The 21032-nt window shown below is 40.8% G+C and overlaps 2 long non-coding RNA genes across 3 annotated transcripts; one reads left to right on the top strand and one right to left on the bottom strand.

Annotated features, from left to right (window-relative positions):
- Window positions 1–10641: 10641 nt before the first annotated feature.
- Window positions 10642–10933, bottom strand: LOC149676440 (uncharacterized). Its single transcript, XR_016366702.1, has 2 exons — window positions 10808–10933; window positions 10642–10739 (listed from the first exon to the last, which is right to left on the bottom strand). It is a non-coding gene; the product is annotated as an uncharacterized LOC149676440 (long non-coding RNA).
- On the top strand, window positions 10661–15015 carry LOC149676439 (uncharacterized). Of its 2 annotated transcripts, none has more exons than XR_016366701.1 (2): window positions 10661–10795; window positions 10952–15015. It is a non-coding gene; the product is annotated as an uncharacterized LOC149676439 (long non-coding RNA). The 2 variants fall into 2 exon arrangements; XR_016366700.1 differs by having other exon boundaries at window positions 10666–10795; window positions 10929–15015.
- The last annotated feature ends 6017 nt before the right edge of the window (window positions 15016–21032 follow it).

Genomic DNA, 21032 nt, shown 5'->3' with positions numbered 1-21032 from the left:
TACTTCAACTATGTTCTCGGCTTCTTCGAGTACAATCCCCAAGACAGTGGTTCCAAGTTCTTTCCCATCTACTACTACTGGTATACATGTCCCTGCTAGTACAGTAAACCCCATCTTGTCTTGTGCTGGAAGTAGGCCTATAACTTTAAGTAACCCGACTAGCAGTTGTGTACAGGGTTTACCAACTGCACCTTCCCTTTTCCAAACTTCAACACCTATGTTTGGTTCCGGCGTTAACCGAGCTTCGTGTAACCCAACTGGAAGTAGTACACAGGGTTTACCAACCGCGCCTCCGCTTTTTCAAACTTCAACCCCCATGTTTGGGCCCGGCATTAATCAAGCCAGTAGTAGGCCTATATCTTTTCCACGGTTTGGAGGATTTGGTACTAGTTGTTCTTTATCACAGGCTTCGGCCGTCTCGGTTTCATTTCCCACGGGTTCCACACCTTCTGCACCCCCACAACCAAGTCTAGATGATAAAATTAGTCATTTAACGGACTTAATGAGCAGTTATTTTAGCGCTCTAAACCTTTCTAACATCCCCGGAAATGTGAACCCTAATTCACTTCCGGTTCCTACACCTTTCAATACGCGTCTTCCAACCCCCGAATTTAAGTTTAACGGTGAACGGGCGGAAGCTGCGGATTTTATGTTTCAGTTGGAAGGCTTTCAACGGTTATATTCGCTACGCGATGCCGACAAATTGCGGTTAATGCCAACTATGTTAATCGAGGGAGCTAGAGTGTGGTATCGGCAGGAACGAATGGACCTAGAGACTAGTTTAGATCGATTTAAGACTCAATTTAGAAATTACTTCATGCCCCTACTGAAGGAGAGGGATCTCCGCATGGAAATAAATTTAGCCAAGCAAAGAGCTAACGAAACTGTGGTAGCTTATTTTGAGAGAATTCAAAATATGAATTTCTCCTTGCGCGAACCCCTTCCGGAAGCAGAATTACTGCCAATTTTAGAGGAAAATATCCATCCTAGTCTTAGCGTATACTTATGTCAAAGGTTTACTTCTTTGTCTGAATTATTGTTATATGCGCAGAAAGTAGAACGTAGCGTCATGAAAAGCGGGAAAGGAGGCAGTAGTTCCGTTTCAAGTAGTCGCTCTTCCCAATCGAGAGATAATCCTATTCTTGATAAACCCCTTTCCCCTTGTCCTAAGCCCAAGGTCAACTCTCCCAAGTTAATTTGTCGAGAGTGTAACCAACCTGGACATATAAGACCTAATTGTCCCGATGGAAAGTTTGGGCCTAGTAGGTCTGAGAGACGTGGCCATACACAAAGCAAACGGTTAAAGAAATCGGGAAACCAATAAGCAGGAAGGAACGACGAGGGCGCCCTTCTTGCAAATTTATATTCCCTCCAGCCGCCCATATTTTAGCTTCCGCTTCCTCTAGTCAATCTAATATTAATAGTTTATCTTTCGCTTTACCCCTTCGAATTCCTACTCCCGGTAACCATATTTTGAAATTCGCACGAGTTGATCAGGGAGCTGAAATTAGCGTTATATCTACCAGAACGTATTTAGAAATAGTATCCGATACATTAGAGCAGGATCCTGATACTTTTACTCGGCATACAGAGGAGTGTATTTTCATGCCAAATGGACATTATTTTTTCACTAAGGGTACGATAGATTTCGCGTTTACCATTTGTGGGACTACATTTAAACATGAATTTCACATTGTCCCGGATCTATTTTGTGATATAATTCTAGGAGCTGACTTTTTGTTAGTGAATAAGGCTAACATAGACTTCCCAACCCTGGTTATTACCTTAAATAACGCCCCTTACACGTTATTACCTGCCCCTCCGATCGTTATTGGTACCACCGATTTGGAAGGGTCACAGCAAGAATTAAGTCAATCTGTAGAGGGAAGCACTATGACCCCTTGTCAATTCCAAGAGTTAAGCCAATTATTAGCAAAATTTCCTTCCATCACCTCTACCACCGTGGGACGTACCTACATCACAGAACACTTAATAGATACGGGAGATGCGAAACCTATTCGAACGTTCGCCTATCGTTGCTTGGATTCTAAGCGCGCTATCATTAAGAAGCATATTGATAAGATGTTACAAGCAGGAATAGTTCGCCCGTCACGAAGTCCCTGGTCTTCTGGAATTTGTTTGGTTACGAAACGGGAAAGAGGATGGAGGTTTTGTGTGGACTACCGACCCCTTAATAAGGTCACCAAACCGGACCCCTATCCTTTACCTCAGATAGAAGAAATACTATTAGGATTAAATAAACCGAAATTTATAACCACGCTAGATCTAAAAAGTGGGTATTTTCAGGTCCCAATGGCGACAGACAGTATCCCTAAAACTGCTTTCTCCTCTCCCTTTGGTAAATTGGAATTTCTCGTGATGCCTTTCGGATTATGTAATGCGCCCACGACATTCCAGAAGCTCATGGACGAACTATTTAGGGAACGGAATCACTTTACCTTATTTGTGTACTTAGATGACTTGATAGTTGCCTCGCGGACATGGAAGGAACATACGAGGGCCTTAGAGTATGTTTTCCGGAAACTAACACAGGCAGGACTAACCTTAAATCTAACTAAATGTCATTTTGCAAAACCGTCTACTCGTATCTTGGGTCATATAGTTGATAGCAGGGGAATACACATTGACCCTGATAAAACGCTGGTAATTAAACACTTTCCTCGACCAATGAATGTCAAATCCTTGTCTAGGTTTTTAGGCTTCACTGGCTGGCATAGCCGCTTTATAGCCAAGTATGCAGAATTAGCCGCCCCTTTATATAGGCTTAAACGTAAAAATGTGGAATGGTATTGGTCAGGAGAATGTGAGGATGACTATGTTAAGCTCAAACAGGCCATAATATTAGCTAATGAAAACCCTGTTTACCACTTCGACCCTGATAAGCCTATATTTCTAACGACGGATGCCAGTAAAATAGGATTAGGCGCTATGATTAGTCAAAAGGAAGGAAAACTGGAGTATCCGATTGTTTACGCATCCACCTTGTTAAACGCTGCTGAGAAAAATTATTCGACCTACGAGCAAGAATGTTTAGGCATATACTGGGCCATCAATCGATTTCGCCATTTCCTTGATGGTAAGGAATTTACTGTGATCACTGATCATAAGGCACTACAGTGGCTCTACACTCGTAAGGAACCCTCAGCTAGGGTATTGCGTTGGATAATGTATTTACAATCATATAAGTTTAAAATCGAGTACAGGAAAGGCGTCGAGAATGTAGTTGCGGACGCCCTATCTAGGGATATTCCAGCTTCCGGGTACGCCTTCGGGGCTGTTCTGCGACAAAGACCCCGCCTGCTCATGTCCTACCGCCTCCAATACCTCCAGTATTGGCCGCTTTTAATCTAGATGACGTACGTCGGGAACAACTTCACGACCCAACAATTGGTGCGTTAAGAACTCAATTGGGAGAAGACCAAGAACATCACCCTATCTTTGAGCTTCTAGATGGTATTGTGTATCGCAAGAGGTACGGCACACAACCTCGAAAGATCTATTTGCCTAGTAGTTTACGACCCCAAGTCCTACATCTATATCACACCCATTTAACTGCTGGCCATCGAGGAAGGGATAACACTGATGCCCGAATAAGATTCCGTTTTTATTGGCCTACTATGCGTAAGGATGTGTCCCTATTTGTAGCAACCTGTTTACCTTGTCAACAGTATAAAGGGAGAAATAGAAAAACTCCAGGATTAATGCATTCCACCATAGTTGAAAGTCCGTGGGACTTAGTGGGAGTGGACTTAATGGGACCCTTACCTCGAAGCACTGCCCGTAATCGGTATATCTTGGTCTATGTTGATTATTACACCCGTTATGTCCAATTTACACCGTTACGTACCATTACCGCAGAGGCAGTGAGCAGCACTCTGAAAACATTGATTCTTCGCTGGGGCGCTCCTAAAGCAATACTATCTGATAACGGGACTCAGTTTGTCTCTAGGATATGGAAGGAAACGTGCGAACTTTTTAAAATTAGATGCACCAACACCACACCTTACCATCCCCAAACCAACGCCACTGAGCGTGTAAATAAAACTATTGGCATACTATTGGGAATCCATGTAGGTAACGAACATAGGAATTGGGAACGTACCTTAGATTTGTTGGAATTTTCGTTGAATACTAGCCCCCATGAAACCACCGGTCGTACTCCTTTTTATCTTAATCACGGAAGAGAAGCCCAACTACCGTGGGACCTTCCTCTTGAACCTTTTATGCCTCGTGATATTGATATGGTTCCAACTGCATTAGAGGATCGTATAGATCAATTTAAAAGGGAGACCCGATTAGTTAGAACCCATATTGAACAAATGCAGGCAAAACAACGTAAATATTATAACCGCCGAAGAGAGTATTGGGAATTGGAGGACGGTATGTTGGTCTGGAAGGAAACTCATCCACTTTCCCATGGTGCTACATATTTTTCCGCCAAGCTAGCCCCGAAATGGGAAGGACCCTATTTAGTCGTCAGAAAAATTGACGAATTACGATATGAACTCCAGGACATCGCCACAGGTCAACGTTCCTTGCAGAATATCGCTCATCTGAAACTTTATCGCACTTCGGATAGATTTCAACTTCCTCAAGAACGGAGTCCAGACCCATCTCCAAGAAGACCGACACCGCATAGTGACTCTGAAGATAATCCACCCATGGCACCACTATCCCCTCAACCCGGTCCAAGTACTGCACCCCAGTACGTTCCTCCATCTCCTAGGACTAGTTTGCCTCGAACACCAAAACATGGACGCGTTGATAGTACTTCCTCTTCAAGTGCTGATAGTTCGGATGATACTGTTTCTTCGCCACCGTTGCCAGCAACTCCCTCTCAACAGTACCCGTTCCTAACTCCCGAAACGTTGATGCCCTTTATTATGGGCTTCGTACGAGAAGTTGTTTTCCGTCGCAAAGTATTGCCCAACGGACCGGACCGAGATACATATTACCATGCTCCTGCGCCGCATCACCAGAAATTGCGCTCTCGTTATGATGCTCATGTGTATCTGCATAATCATCCGATGCCACCGTTAACACAAGACCATTTTGATTTTAGTCGCCGACTTATTTATGCCCCACCTTGGGAGATTTCGCGAATGGCACACCACTAATATCTTTTTGATTCTTCTAGACACCACTGGCTGAATTCCAAATCTCTGTGGAAGGCCGTCCACAAAGGACTTTTCCATTATCAGTGATGGTTGCCGCTCCGGTGAACATCATCACTTCTGGACTCCACTCTTACATATCTCAAGCTAGCTCACTATCTTCAACTATCCCACGTGCCATGTTAGACGATGTACATGTCGCTTGGCCCTTACTACCATCATCTAGTATCCTTGGTGTCTTGTCATCTATGACCATGCACTTCCGGGATAAACCTTTGATTTGTCAAGCCGTCGTAATTACGGATAGTAAACCCTTTTGTATTATTAACCAGGATTCCTTGAGGCAAAACGGCTGGCAGTATTGTGCTTGTCTGGCTTGCCGTGGGGACTTGATACCATTTACCGACCACCATTGTCCTAAGACCGCAACTATCCAGGATGGGGATGTTCTACAACTTTTTCCCGATGACCAAGATCTCGTTGACCGTCAGTTGGAGTGTTCTCCGACTCTGCCACCTTCGTCTGGCAGTGATTCCGTCGAATTACCTCGGCGTTTCTCGGAGCTTCGACACCCTCGCCACATGTCACCGTCGGCAACAACCACCCAATCGGCGCCAGCAACATTGTCCTCAGCGCCTGCTCTGGTGTCCAACCAACATCGATCAACGTCTGACATCCCACCAAATGACTCTTCGGCACACCCACTACTTCCAACCCCGTCTGTCCCGCCGTCCTACGATTATTTACGGGTTTCGCGGGTTGGTCGTCCAATCCGTGGCCTCGTGTGTCATCGCTGTGGCTGTCACCATCACGTACGGGACTGCCCATATCGGAGATCGGTTGATCGCAAGAACATTTTTCTACCATCGTCCCGTTCCTATTTTCAGTACCCGTACTAAGTACAGTCGTGTCCAAAAAAACTTTCTCTCGCGCGACGGCTTGTTTAACAATTAGCTACACCAAAATTCGTTCTTACTGAGTACCCATTAAAAATGAATACGTATTAGGTTTAATAAAAACATAGGTCGTGAAAATAAGAGAATTAATCTACTAAACGTAGGGTTATTCATACTGGAGGGGATTTGAACACCGCATAAAGGGTTAGTGTCACTAAGAATGTTTAATATCAAATAAGACGTTAATGCCATGGAATCTCTAAACCGCTGTCACTGTATTACTTTGAAGATTTATCGAACGTTTTCACCGGAGGTGCCAGACAATTTTACCCTTTGGTGGCTCCAAAAAGCCAATCTATTTATGGCATCAAGACCAAAGTCACATTGAAGGTTACAGAATAAAAGCTCACTCAACCACGTTTATTTTGTCATTATGGGCCCCATGACAGGCTTCAATTGTTTACTATTCAGGCAACTATACTTCAACGCGAACCTTGTAGGGTATCAGGCCATAGAATGGGGGAACCATGGAATTTGTGGTTGATTTCATGGCACCTTCTTCCCCGAAATGCTCTTCTGTTTCGTTCGTGCATTGTGGTACTTAATGGGAGGGTGAAGAGGAAAAACCAAGTCATTCGTTTCATCCATTCTTTTACTAATTATAAGACCTATATGCATAGTTAATCATTCAGGAAATATCTCCGAGCTATTATAAAGATCAAAATAGTTTCACATTTCACTGTTAAACGCAGCGCCTCCAACCAAGCGAACAAAATACTCCTAGCATACTCTTTGTCGCGCGTTACGTTTTTGACATCCCGCGCATTGTTTATCACTTCTCGCGTTATAATTGCTTTCGAAAATAGCGCGTGCCACATGTGTTTGGTTCGCAGTAAGGCAGGGCGTGACAAGATATTATTGATGCGCAGCTATTTAACCATGAAATCTGAATCTACAACTTAGAATTTTGTAATAAGTCGGAGATATTTTCTGAACGGTTGACTATTTAGATTGGTCTTATAATTAATGGAAGATTCGATAAAAATGCACTTGATCTTCCTCTTTACCCTCCTGTTAACACCCTTGATCTGAAAGTTGGTGCGCTAGAAAGTTCAGAAGTATAACGAATTTGATTAGAATTTATGTCTTCACGATGACTAAGAAATTGGTGGCTCTATAATAATAGAGAGAGAGCACACCATATCTTGCAACGTCACGGGTCTCTATCTCTTACGTCGGTGTCATCCCCTCTACCGAGGGAGCACAGTACTCGCTCATGAAAACGCTCCACCCGTAGAGGGGTTGCACGACGGCGCTTGTTCTTTCCCTCCCTGGCCATTGCTGTCTCCCTATATGTCGTGTTAACAATACATTCTAGGTGTTCAGTTATGGCCTATAATTCAATTGCCTAAGAGATTTTTAACGGATTAGTTACCCTTCTTCAGTAATTCATATTATTGTCACGCATACCAGTTTATTTTATGTTTTTGCATATCAATTCAATTTAATTGAAAACCTTTTTTGTTTACCCCTTTAAAATATCATTTGAAATCTTGTTTACATCCATGGCTGGATTACCCCAAAAGAGCTGGTTACCCTTTGCGCGAGCCGGAACGAATGCCCTGTGTCAACCAGAACGACCCGCCACTCTTTTAACGGCAAATTAAACCAGAACCTCCTGCGACCCCTGCAAACCGAATCGAATCACGAGCTCTCTGAGTGCCAGGTGAATACGAGCTCAGACGAATACTAAGAACAACATCACCTGACCCGGCTCAAACGATGAGAGATTTTAAGAGGAAGAAAGGTTACCAGATAGGAGATTCTAGCAAAAGTAGATAGGGGGGAAAGTAAAGCACTTGGAAGATCCCCCGCGCCATGAAAACCTAGAAACCCCCTTTCCTCTCTCTCACAGTTCCTACCCCTTCGCGTAGGAGAGGCATTGCACATTGCCAGTGCCTATTTGCAACTGAAAAAAAGTTCTGTAAACAGTTTTAAAAGGACTCCTACTAGCCAAGTCTTAACAAGATTGCATACGGATATACGGTAAAGCAACATCTGTGAGTGGATACGTTAAAATTAATAAATTATCTTTTTACCACGGACGATACTGGAAGTAGAATTAGAATATTTAACTGTATGAAAGGTAATGGATCCATGAATGAACTGTTATATGATATGATTTGTGATCTTCTTAAGTCAAAACATGAAGAAGATAGTGGTGGTTATTCTGCATTTCTTTTTGCCTGGACTATTAAAGGATAAAAATCAGCGCCCCGAATTTTTAAACGATGTAACACTTGGTCGATTTGAATTTTCCTTTAGAGCAGACAATTTCACCGGCTACTGTCCCGGGGCGCCACCGTCGCTATGAACTACCTCTCAAAAAAAATCGATAAGGGGTTGGGGTGTTTTCTCAAACGTCATTGGCTAACTCGCATAGGGGGTAAGGGAGAGGAGAGAGAGCTTCTAAACTTAGAGGAAACCCACAGTCAAAGGTGGGGGACCATCCTCGAGCTTTACTTTCCCCCTATCTACTTTTGATTCTAGTATTTTTACCCTCTGAGGGACCAGGCTGTTCAACGACGGATGCGCGCCTAAGACTTCGTGCCCGCTAGATCTATCTATGATAGACGTTGAACAAACTTAAGTGCCGAGAAATCTAACTCCACCACCCGAAGACCGTGCCCAGGACATTACCGTCTCATATGAACTATACGGAAACGACTTCTAAGACCGCGCCGAGAAACCCCTGTCTTCGTGGGCCAAGATTTGCCACCCAAGATAAACTATATGTGCGCAAATGGTTCGAGCAGTGCCGTCCGCGAGATTACGCTCTAAACAATTTAATCTAAAACAATGTGCGCGTAGGACCACCTACCACAAGTTCCGTAAAAGCCGGCGTCATTAACGTAACTCCCGTAAAACAAGGGTATCCAGCCATTCCCTCCTTGTATGTAATGTGTATTATAGTCATTTAACATATGATGCATAATTATCTTATCATTAATTGCGTTTTATTATTAGTATCGCGTTACCATTAAGTCTTGTCCTAAAAGGATTGTCTTAATAAATACAGTATAAAGTCATATCGGCCCGTTGTCCATATTATTAACCAATGATGACACTCTTCAATTATTCCCCTAGACAACTTAACCAACATTAAATTAAATTCTAAAACCCTCTAAAGAAAAGTCTCCCAGATTACACATGCAAGTTCCCTAAGAGATGTTACACTGGTGTTACAGCTATTGTGTTCAACAATCCTCAAGTCACGAGTTGAAGTTTCCACACCTTTGACTGTTTTCTTCCAAACCGTTTTAATGGGTCACATATCTGGATAACGTTCAGAAAGGTAGGCCATTGTGAAACGTAAATCCGGAGAATAGTTGTCAATGATATGTGTAAATAGTCGTAGTCAATGATGTTCTACGTATATATTTGTCCGATTTAAAACGCTATTAATGCAATGCCAACTATACCTCTACCTCTACGGAAGTATTACGTATCCTCGAATTACGTCGTTTTTGAGAATAAACGTCTTGTGGTTAACACCTGCAGCATCTCTACCTCGAAAACCTTACATTAGTGATTAGGAATTGAGGAGCAAGTATAGATTCGCCACGTATGACGACTTGACTCCATTTATTCCACCAGTGGAATATCCGGCAAAATGACGACGTTTCTGCTCTTGTTGAAGCTTGAGGAAAGTGTTGGTTTCGGTTCCATGTCCTTGATAATAAATTACTCTTAACACGTATACACGTATTTGAGAAAGTTAAATTTAAAGGCGGATTTACGGCGAAAAGGGTTCTAGTCACACTGAAAACCGAGCATCGAACTAACAATGGGCGACCGTGCTGCAAAATTTGAGGGGTTCTAGGCAAACTGAAAAGCATGCAAAGCGGTTCTAGTCAAACTGAACAATCGTTTTTCATCGAGACTGAGCGAAAGTTCGGGACGGGACCAAGTTACGCTCTATTGTTCTCTTTCAGAATGAATAATACCCCTCAAATTTTGCAGCACGGTCGCCCATTGTTAGTTCGATGCTCGGTTTTCAGTGTGATTAGAACCCTTTTCGCCGTAACTCGGCCTTTAACGAAATTAAATTACGGAACATCTAGGGCGCTACACGCTTTAGTATCGTTTTCTTATAACTATTCCCACTAGATTATATTCTACAGGGCCGGTAGGCCCTTGTAGATATGACATGACACCCTTCCGTAATGTTAAAGAAAAAGTCACACCTTTTAGGGTTAGCGTCCCATAGAAAAAGCATTAAAAAATTTTCGTTTTTTTAACGAAATGGTCATAGGCCATACGGAAAAAGTATAGCGAAGTTAGTTTTCGGAATACTTCTAAATTAACAAGCATTTATTAAACGGGAAACTTACGGGTTTCGATTTTTAATTAATGAATTCTAATTTTTGTAATTTAACTAATTAAGATAGTAAGTCAAAAAATTACTTTTGGGTCAGATGTCAGCCTAACCTTATAGCGCGCTTAAACCTATTTTCTTCATTTCGTTCTCGTTGACAACTAGAAGGTCCTAGGTTTGTGGGTGCTAACAAGTTACGTTGACTAATTGTAAATGTTGGCTTTCTTGCTGATTTTCCTAATTTCTTAGCAGTAGACTCCAGCAAATTACTTTTGTATTTCGTCCGAGCTTGAGCACCTTTATATGTATTTTCTAATTAACTGTAGCACCCTTAATAAGAAATACGTCGTTATCAGGTCGAATTTTCGTCTAGAAAAGTAATTCAGGTAAATAATTACAGTTAATAGAGGTTTTTATATCATTTAAAGTAAGCTTTTCGACGTTCTTTACGGCCAAGGCTTAAGTTGTATTTTAGTTACTCTATGTTATATAGTGTTTATAGTGTCTTTCCTTTTAAAGATTATTAGAAAGCTAATTTCCAGCTCTGTTTGGAATTACAAAATACGTAGTCTGCTTCGATTCATGCTACAAATCCCAACCCTAGGGCCAAGGTTTTACGCTTCTTGTAACTTAATACTGTATCTATGACAGTAAAAAATGGCATATATATCCAAATTATTATGGTTTAGAAATCAACGGTAGTGTTTTCACCCTGTGAAGAATTCGACTTCAAAATATTACAGGAAAGATGACAAAATTTCCAATTTGTTTTCCCTTCGGCAGTTAAAAGAGTGGTGTTAATGTTAGCGCTGTTAAGTCAACATTCTCATTTGAGGACTGGTATAAACGGTTTCATTATTTGTTAATCTCACTAAAATGCTACTAATTGTCAATGTGTGTGGTATAATTCCTGAAACTAAACCAATGTAGAGGACCAGATTATTCGTTAAAACAATTTTGATCCTATTGAATCAGTCATACAGTGATGTTACGTTATCATTTTATAAACTACTTGTTACTAACAGTGGATTGTTTAATTCATAAGAAACAGTTGTGCTGGTTAATCCAGGAGGACAGTGTCGTTATATAATTTAATTAGTCAAATAATTTTCATGTTTACAACCCAGATTCTCTCAACCTAACCACGTTAGAAACGGAGGGTTACGTTGTTTTCTATTTCCACAGTCCACATTGCCGTTTGTTTATTGGTTTAAATTGCTATGAATTGTAAAGGTATTTGATTTAATTACTGATATTAAAGCTAAACTATAGAATAACATCATTCATTAACATATTGTATAGATAATCTTTATGTTACCACAAACCTAGCTCAGGATATGATAAAAATTTAACGCAATTTGTTGGAAATAATCAAAAACTCCTCTAAACATTAGAGTTAAGGTGAATTATTTTTTAAAAGGCATTTTATAAGCTTAATGAGCACTGACGACAAGTTAATTTCAACGTAATTAACTGTAATTAAGGTAAAATTAAACTAAAATATACATTTTTTTGGATGAAAACTCAGATAACTCTTAAATGATGTTCTTGATTAAGATTGTATCTACCCAAGCTGTTGGTAAAGCCCCACACATAAGCTAATTTAAATTATCTCCAAAGTACCTTAATAGGCGCGAAATTCAAAACTTTAGGGTAAAATGAGAATCTAAAACTCCACTAAAAATTGCAATTAAGGTGAAGTATACATTTAAACTCATTTTATAACACTAAATGTATAGTGCCAAAACAGTCCTACGTTAATTAAACATAATTAACGTGAAATTAAACCAAAATATACATTTTTTGGATAAAGGCTCAAATAACTTTTAAATAAACTCATTAATTTTGATTAAAACTACCCGAGCCATTGGTAAAGTCGAATATTTTCTATTTGACACTTAAGTTAATTTAAACTATTTTAAAGTACAATAATTGCCGCGAAATTCAAAAGTTTTGGGTTAAAAAATGAATTTGCGGAAAAAATATTAAACTGCACTAAACATTGCAATTAGGGTAAAAAATTCAAATAAATTTTAAGCTTAATCCACTCTCACGAGAACCACGCTCAAATTAAGATTAAAACATCACAAGTTTTTCGTACAGCCACAGTAGTTTCCTATTTCACTTTCAAATTAATTTAAATGATCGTTAAAATACATCAGAAGCGCATACATTAAAATTTTAGGGTGATTGCAATTAAAGTTAATATTTTATTGAAACTTGTTTTATAAACGAAATCCACGCTAGATAAACAAGATAAGCCGTTAAATTAAACTTAAGTATAATTAATGTGAAATTAGCCCAAAACACGAATGTTTTGGGTAAATTCATAGATACCTTATAATTAGACTAACAAATTAAAATTAAAACTACACTTATCTTTCACCCAGCCTCCATTTTCCTGTTGAATTCTTACGATTAATTAAATTGTCATTTAAAAGCATTTTTCCCATTTTTAAAAGAGAGCCATTGAAAAGGCGCGATATTTAAAAGTTTTGGGGCAAAATAGTGATTGTTCCGCAAGAGTCAAACAGGCACTCCTCTAAAGTTTGCAATTTAGGAGAATTTCTTATTCAAACTCGTATAATAAACTGCAATAACACTAATAAAAGAAGATAAGCCGTTAATTTCAACTTAATAACCATATTTAACGTGAAATTAATCGAAAACAACAGGTTTTTTGGGTAACTATAGATAACCTTTAACTGAAATAAGAAAATAAGATTAAACTACGCGAGTTCTTTCAGCCTAAACGTTTTCCTATTTAACACTAAAATTAATTACATTATCACTATAATGCATTTAATAGGCTCCAAATACAAAATTTTAGGGTTAGGAATGTGTCAAAATGTAACTTTTCCATTTAAATTTTAATATATCATTAACATAGTTCGTAAAATCACCAGCAACAATTTAATCTGGCAACATTCAATGCTGTTGGTCTGATCTCGACAATACTGTATGTGTATACAGTGTTACGAAACAAATATTTTTCTTCCATATTTCAAATACCGTCGTTTTTAAACTTCTTTCATAAATAATGTACAACCATAAGTCTATTATGTAAGGTCCCCATAATAGACTTATGGTACAACATTATATGGATATCAAAATCAATGTTATTGGATATAAGTTAAATGTAATTAACGATAATTAAGTACTTCTTTAAGCAATTAGAAATAGATCAACCCCAAATGTTTGACGGTAAAGCAAAAATAAAATTATTCAAATTTTAATTACATTAAGACTGAAGTGACAGATATTATAAAAAAACGTCTTGGTTTGGACCAAGGCCGAAAAAACAAACGATATGTGTGAGGTTTATCATTTGACTGAAGTTTCAGATATTGCAATTGTTTTAGTTATTTTTATCCATTTAATCCTTAATCAGTATTAAATTCAATCAACTGATTTTACTGTTAATCGATCCATTCCCTCTAAATTAATTGAAAAAATTACATATCTACGCTTTTTCAAGAACAATTACATTTTCCGAAAACATTTTATCATGAAATTAATTATTTTGAAGGGATTTCGTGTCGATGATTACTAACTTGAAAGCACATTGACGGTCATAGTTTTAATTAAGGCTGGCTTGACAAATTTTGAAGTTTGCAGCAAAAAAGTTTAAATCTGTAGTAAGTTTCTGAGAAGACTGATGTTCAAGAAATTATGATAAATAACTTATTTTGCTCAAACTTATTTATAAACTAATGTCTTCCTCATAAGACAAAGCATCAACGTTTATCGTGTGTGGTTTCTTTGAGTAGGTGGCACTCTGTAGCACACAAAAAATTTATTATTTTATTTTAATGTATGCGCTTTTGATGTAACTCCCCCCCCCATTCCTTCATATTCCCAATATATACAGTTTTACGATCACCAGTGGTTCCAGTGTATGGGTCATCTGAGCCGTCGCAACACACTCAGCCAATATTATCATATAGTTCGAGACCTTTTCACATTAGTGAACGGTACATGACTCTCCGGACTTGCCCGCCAACATTAATAACCTAAAACTATAAAACATTCGTGTACATGAATGATTACGGTTGTGGCCTGACACTCGCTAGCGCCTGAAGGACCGATAACTCAGTGTAATCGGTGTACATTTGTAAGTGAGTGGACCATTTTGGAAATTACATACAGATAATTAAAACACAGGGGTGATACCACCATTGAGGTCTTCTCTCTCTCTTGCCTAGAAGCACCGCTATAGGCAGTGAGATTTGACTAGCCTCTTGCCTGTAGTGAACTTTGGCACAGTCTGGCGGTGACCCTTGGTGTGAGGGAGAATACCCCAATGGTGGCCTCGCCCCTGTGTGTTTTCCGAAATGGTCTTTATGCGTACTAAAAGGATTACACGTAATACGTAACCGGTGTACAAGTAGCGCCAACAATGTAGAAAGGGGTGGTGACGTTTCAAATGAAGACTGAATCATGACCAAGAAATTCTAAAGCACGGAGAGGGAAATTGCAGTGCAATCTTTTCTTCATAGAGGCGACAATAGAAATGTAGCATTTCGTTATACGAAATTAAATGTATAAATTAGTGCAACACCCTTGTTTGGAATCCACTATTAAATATTTACATTTTCCTTTCGAATTATGTCAAAGTTCACCTGCTCTTTTAAGAAAGTCAGTAGAATATTTCAAATATTCTATATTGACACCTCAATACGTACTCCCTTCAAAATAATTAATTTCATGATAAAATGTTTTCGGAAAATGTAATTGTTCTTGAAAAAGCGTAGATATGTAATTTTTTCAATTAATTTAGAGGGAATGGATCGATTAACAGTAAAATCAGTTGATTGAATTTAATACTGATTAAGGATTAAATGGATAAAAATAACTAAAACAATTGCAATATCTGAAACTTCAGTCAAATGATAAACCTCACACATATCGTTTGTTTTTTCGGCCTTGGTCCAAACCAAGACGTTTTTTTATAATAAATAAAAAAGGTTTAAGGTGCAAATGATGCAACTCCAAAGGTTATTAAACAGCGGTTGTTTTTACTATTGCCAGGCTTACTATAAAAGCTACAGCTGATGAAAGTGATATAACATTCATAATGCCACGTCTAAGTAGCCAAGATCGAGCGAGGTTGATCGCGCTGCATGAAACCGGTCGAAGTGTCCCACAAATAGCTGATCTACTTAATTGTTCTCAACCAACTGTTCGATATTGGATAGCCGCTCATGCTGAAGATGGACGTTTAACTGATAAACCACGAGAAGGGGCGCCAAGAGTGACTACCCAGCAAGATGATGAAATCATTTCAGCTATTGTGTTCAACAATCCTCAAGTCACGAGTCGTCCTATTAAGGTTCTCCTGGACTTGGAAGCATCAGAACAAACCATAAGAAGAAGTATTCGTATGTCCGGTCTACGAAGTCGTATTGCTGCCAACAAACCTTTCCTTAAGCCTGAACATGAGCGTCAACGTCTTCATTTTGCGCAAACGTATCAACATTGGGGTAATGAATGGAATCAAGTAGTCATAAGTGATGAGTCTACCTTTTGCTCGAGTCTTGATCATCAGTGTCGGGTTTGGAGGGAAAGAGGTTGCAGATATGAACCGCAAAACGTTAATTCGCAGAAAATGAGTGACCGCTTTTCGGTTCCCGTTTGGGGATACATAACTTCCGAAGGACTTGGGAGTTTGACTCGCATTGATGGACATCTGAACTCTGCAAAATATATAGATATCATAGAGCATAGTTTTTTCCCTCATGTCCAAGACCATTATTTTCCGGATGGCCTCTTTACGTTCCAGCAAGATAATTCCAGGATACATACTTCACGCGCAACGATGGCATACTTTTCTGATCAGCATCCTGAATTGGAATTTTTACAATGGCCAACTTGTTCACCAGATATGTCACCCATTGAAAACGTATGGGCGGAAATGAAAAAAGGTGTGGCCGCTATGGATATTACTCCAAACGATCCCGATCAGCTATGGGACATGGTGCGGGCTACGTGGGACGAAATAGGAGAAATGCCAAATTATTCCGAAGAACTGTTTGCGTCCATGCCAAGGAGATTGCAAAAGGTGATAGACGTCAATGGAAAGATGACGAAATATTAAATTAAATACAATTAATAAAACGTAATTGAATAAAAACGTAATAATAATAAAGAAAAGTCTTCGATACATTTATCTGTATTAAATAAATGTCAAGGCAAATGTGAGAAATTAAAATAGCTTCGAGATGTGTCACTGGTATTTCTTTGGTTTATTTTATGTTAATTGAAATTATACATCAATGCCTTTGTGTCAAGTCGCGTTAAACTTCAATTAGCGAAGCCATTTTACCATTGACGTCTATCACCTTTTGCAATCTCCTTGGCATGGACGAGAACAGGTAAGATAAGACTTCATGCTGCTCTTAATGTATAAGGAGGGTTTTTTGTTTGGATGTAGTTTTTTTTGTATTGTACTATTTGGTTCGAAAAAAATCCACTGAACTACAATTCGGACCCTTAATATGTGGTTAAAATTTCAAAGATATCCATTAATTAGTTTATTTTATAAAAAATAAAGTTGCTAAGGGTGGTTTTCATTTCCATAAAATTAATCACAGATTTTGACGAAAAACTGGAAATTTCCCATAGAAATAACATGGGAAATTTTCCAAAGTTACAAATTTTGTCCATACCCTTACAAAAATAACTATACGTCAGATAGATTTGAAAACGGTCTTAAATGAAAGCCCCATATCCATAGTTGGCGCCTATTTTTTTTCATCAAGAAAAATTAAGTTTAAGTACTGTTTTTCATAGTTTTAATTACATGCTCCGACTTACGTGGTTTACCCTGAAACTATGGAACCTGCGACTTTTTAGCATGAGTTATGTAGTGTATGAAGCCACTCTTGGAGTTTGATCGTTTTACCGCGGTTATAGTCAAATTCTTAGAACAAATAGCTAGCTTAATGGACATTTTATCTTTTCTCTGCTTAGGTTAAAGCTATTTAAACTTGATTACCTTGTAGGTGCTTGTGGGTACTTGTGGGTGCTTGTAGGTACTTGTGCTTGCCCCGGGTACATGTGGGTGCTTGCCCCGGGTACTTGTGGGGGCTTGCCCCGGGTACTTGTGGGGGCTTGCCCCGGGTACTTGTGGGTGCTTGCCCCGAGTACTTGTAGGTACTTGTGGGTGCTTGTAGGTACTTGTGGGTGCTTGTAGGTACTTGTGGGTGCTTGTAGGTACTTGTGGGTGCTTGTAGGTACTTGTGGGTGCTTGTAGGTACTTGTGGGTGCTTGTATATACTTGTGGGTGCTTGTAGGTACTTGTGGGTACTTGTGGGTGCTTGTAGGTATTGTGGGTATTTGTGGGTGCTTGTAGGTACTTATGGGTACTTGTGGGTGCTTGTAGGTATTTTGGGTATTTGTAGGTATTTTGGGTATTTGTAGGTATTTTGGGTATTTGTAGGTACTTGTGGGTGCTTGTAGGTACTTGTGGGTGCTTGTAGTACTTGTGGGTGCTTGAAGGTACTTGTGGGTGCTAGTAGGTACTTGTGGGTGCTAGTAGGTACTTGTGGGTGCTTGTAGGTACTTGTGGGTGCTTGTAGGTACTTGTGGGTGCTTGTAGGTACTTGTGGGTACTAGTAGGTACTTGTGGGTGCTTGTAGGTACTTGTGGGTACTTGTGGATGCTTGTAGTTACTTGTGGGTGCTTGTACGTACTTGTGGGTACTTTTGGGTAGGTGCTTTTCCCGGGTGCTTGTAAGTGCTTGTGGGTACTTGTAGGTGCTTGTAGGTACTTGTGGGTACTTGTGGGTGCTTGTAGGTACTTGTGGGTACTTTTGGGTAGGTGCTTTGCCCGGGTGCTTCTAGGTGCTTGTGGGTGCTTGTGAGTACTTGTAGGTGCTTGTGGGTACTTGTGGGTACTTGTAACTGCTTGTGGGTACTTGTGAATGCTTGTGGGTACTTGTAGGTACTTGTGGGTTCTTGTGGGTACTTGTGGGTGCTTGTAGGTGCTTGTGGATGTTTGTAGGTACTTGTGGGTACTTGTAGGTACTTGTGGGTGAATGTAGGTACTTGTGGGTACTTGTGAGTGATTGTAGGTACTTGTGGGTGCTTGTAGGTACTTGTGGGTGCTTGTGGGTGCTTGTAGGTACTTGTTAGTACTTGTAGGTGCTTGTAGGTACTTGTAGGTGCTTGTAGGTACTTGTGGGTACTTGTGGGTGCTTGTAGGTACTTGTGCTTGCCCCGGGTACATGTGGGTGCTTGCCCCGGGTACTTGTGGGGGCTTGCCCCGGGTACTTGTGGGGGCTTGCCCCGGGTACTTGTGGGTGCTTGCCCCGAGTACTTGTAGGTACTTGTGGATGCTTGTAGTTACTTGTGGGTGCTTGTACGTACTTGTGGGTACTTTTGGGTAGGTGCTTTTCCCGGGTGCTTGTAAGTGCTTGTGGGTACTTGTAGGTGCTTGTGGGTGCTTGTGGGTACTTGTAACTGCTTATGGGTGCTTGTAGGTACTTGTGGGTACTTGTGGGTGCTTGTAGGTACTTGTGGGTACTTTTGGGTAGGTGCTTTGCCCGGGTGCTTCTAGGTGCTTGTGGGTGCTTGTGAGTACTTGTAGGTGCTTGTGGGTACTTGTGGGTACTTGTAACTGCTTTTGGGTACTTGTGAATGCTTGTGGGTACTTGTAGGTACTTGTGGGTTCTTGTGGGTACTTGTGGGTGCTTGTAGGTGCTTGTGGATGTTTGTAGGTACTTGTGGGTACTTGTAGGTACTTGTGGGTGAATGTAGGTACTTGTGGGTACTTGTGAGTGATTGTAGGTACTTGTGGGTGCTTGTAGGTACTTGTGGGTGCTTGTGGGTGCTTGTAGGTACTTGTTAGTACTTGTAGGTGCTTGTAGGTACTTGTAGGTGCTTGTAGGTACTTGTGGGTACTTGTGGGTGCTTGTAGGTACTTGTGCTTGCCCCGGGTACATGTGGGTGCTTGCCCCGGGTACTTGTGGGGGCTTGCCCCGGGTACTTGTGGGGGCTTGCCCCGGGTACTTGTGGGTGCTTGCCCCGAGTACTTGTGGGTACTTGTGGGTGCTTGTAGGTACTTGTGGGTGCTTGTAGGTACTTGTGGGTGCTTGTATATACTTGTGGGTGCTTGTATATACTTGTGGGTGCTTGTAGGTACTTGTGGGTGCTTGTAGGTATTGTGGGTATTTGTGGGTGCTTGTAGGTATTGTGGGTATTTGTGGGTGCTTGTAGGTACTTATGGGTACTTGTGGGTGCTTGTAGGTATTTTGGGTATTTGTAGGTACTTGTAAGTATTTGTAGGTACTTGTGGGTGCTTGTAGGTACTTGTGGGTGCTTGTAGTACTTGTGGGTGCTTGTAGTACTTGTGGGTGCTTGAAGGTACTTGTGGGTGCTAGTAGGTACTTGTGGGTGCTAGTAGGTACTTGTGGGTGCTAGTAGGTACTTGTGGGTGCTTGTAGGTACTTGTGGGTGCTTGTGGGTACTTGTGGGTGCTTGTAGGTACTTGTGGGTGCTTGTAGGTACTTGTGGGTACTAGTAGGTACTTGTGGGTACTTGTGGGTGCTTGTAGGTACTTGTGGGTACTTGTGGATGCTTGCAGTTACTTGTGGGTACTTGTGGGTGTTTGTAGGTACTTGTGGGTACTTTTGGGTAGGTGCTTTTCCCGGGTGCTTGTAGGTGCTTGTGGGTACTTGTAGGTGCTTGTGGGTGCTTGTGGGTACTGGTAACTGCTTGTGGGTGCTTGTAGGTACTTGTGGGTACTTGTGGGTGCTTGTAGGTACTTGTGGGTACTTTTGGGTAGGTGCTTTGCCCGGGTGCTTGTAGGTGCTTGTGAGTACTTGTGAATGCTTGTGGGTACTTGTAGGTACTTGTGGGTTCTTGTAGGTACTTGTGGGTTCTTGTGGGTACTTGTGGGTGTTTTTAGGTACTTGTGGGTACTTGAGGGTTCTTGTGGGTGCTTGTGGGTGTTTTTAGGTACTTGTGGATGCTTGTAGGTAATTGTGGGTGCTTGTAGGTACTTGAGGGTACTTTTGGGTAGGTGCTTTGCCCGGGTGCTTGTAGGTGCTTGTGGGTGCTTGTGAGTACTGGTGAATGCTTGTGGGTACTTGTAGGTACTTGTGGGTGCTTGTAGGTACTTGTGGGTGCTTGTAGGTACTTGTGGGTTCTTGTGGGTACTTGTGGGTGTTTTTAGGTACTTGTGGGTGTTTTTAGGTACTTGTGGGTACTTGAGGGTTCTTGTGGGTGCTTGTGGGTGTTTTTAGGTACTTGTGGGTGCTTGTAGGTACTTGTGGGTGCTTGTAGGTACTTGTGGGTGCTTGTAGGTACTTGTGGGTGCTTGTAGGTACTTGTGGGTGCTTGTAGGTACTTGTGGGTGCTTGTAGGTACTTGTGGGTGCTTGTATATACTTGTGGGTGCTTGTAGGTACTTGTGGGTACTTGTGGGTGCTTGTAGGTATTGTGGGTATTTGTGGGTGCTTGTAGGTACTTATGGGTACTTGTGGGTGCTTGTAGGTATTTTGGGTATTTGTAGGTATTTTGGGTATTTGTAGGTATTTTGGGTATTTGTAGGTACTTGTGGGTGCTTGTAGGTACTTGTGGGTGCTTGTAGTACTTGTGGGTGCTTGAAGGTACTTGTGGGT

The sequence above is a fragment of the Phalangium opilio genome, unplaced genomic scaffold (genome assembly GCF_054372755.1).
Source record: "Phalangium opilio isolate 3A_F unplaced genomic scaffold, DU_Popi_V2 ptg000046l_1, whole genome shotgun sequence".
In the NCBI taxonomy this organism is placed as follows: domain Eukaryota; kingdom Metazoa; phylum Arthropoda; class Arachnida; order Opiliones; family Phalangiidae; genus Phalangium; species Phalangium opilio.
This window is presented reverse-complemented; position numbering and strand designations above follow the sequence as displayed.